This window comes from Sinocyclocheilus anshuiensis, unplaced genomic scaffold, assembly GCF_001515605.1.
Source record: "Sinocyclocheilus anshuiensis isolate Anshui unplaced genomic scaffold, SAMN03320099.WGS_v1.1 scaffold363, whole genome shotgun sequence".
Taxonomy (NCBI): Eukaryota; Metazoa; Chordata; class Actinopteri; order Cypriniformes; family Cyprinidae; genus Sinocyclocheilus; species Sinocyclocheilus anshuiensis.
The window spans coordinates 925,031-925,908 of NW_015552568.1; the positions used below are offsets into that span (position 1 = coordinate 925,031).

At 38.0% G+C, this 878-nt stretch overlaps 1 pseudogene; it reads left to right on the plus strand.

Annotated features, from left to right (window-relative positions):
- The window catches only part of LOC107664974 (formin-binding protein 1-like), a 26,191-nt pseudogene that overhangs the window by 18,081 nt on the left and 7,232 nt on the right, over nucleotides 1–878 (plus strand).

Genomic DNA, 878 nt, shown 5'->3' on the forward strand with positions numbered 1-878 from the left:
ATTTGGGTTGAGGTTTCATCCTAATCTCTCTCTTTTTTGTTACAGCACAAAGCCTGATATTTTTTTGTTACTGTTTTTAATCTCAGGACAGTAAGCAAGTTGTAGAATCATACAAGTCGGGCTTTGAGCCGCCGGGTGATGTGGAGTTTGAGGACTACAGCGTGTCGATGAAGAGGGCGGCGTCAGAATCGAGCTTCCTGAACGCTCGCGGAGATAGCAGACGCCGGAGTAGGAGCAAACTGTGGCCTTTACTCAAGAGAAATAAGGTACGGGATCAGACGGATCACCTGCTTATGTCACAAATAAGGAAATAAAAGAACAAAAATCTACGCTGCTCATTAATGGTCAGCTGAGATGCAGTCATGTATGCTTTTATGTCAGAAAAAAGCTGAATAAATAATCCATGCTATTTATATTCAAGTAGTTTTATTGCTATTACAGAGTGTTTGCAGTGGCTATTTTATGCAACTAGTTTCATGCAGCTTGTTGTGGAATCTTGTAGTTTTGATGATATAATTCATTATCTGTTTATGCATTAGGAAAGCAGTTGTTTTAATAGTCCAACTGTATTTAAACTTGTAAATATTAAGACGGGATTATATGTTAGTTATTGTTTTGATGGCACCAGACTTTTAAACTTGGAAATATTAAGATTGGATAAAAGAAAGTATTCTTTACCAAAAACTGACATGCATTCCCTTTAATAAAGTTTGCAATTAGTTTTTTGTAATGCAAGAATTTCTGAACATTTTCTTTGCCCCTGAAATTTTGTCTCTGCTCATCTTCTCTCTTCCTGTCTTCCTCCATTCCATTTCTCAATGTGCTCCATCACACCTTCATCTGTAGCTTATGTCTTTGTTAGCGTCGCCCCGCCAGCC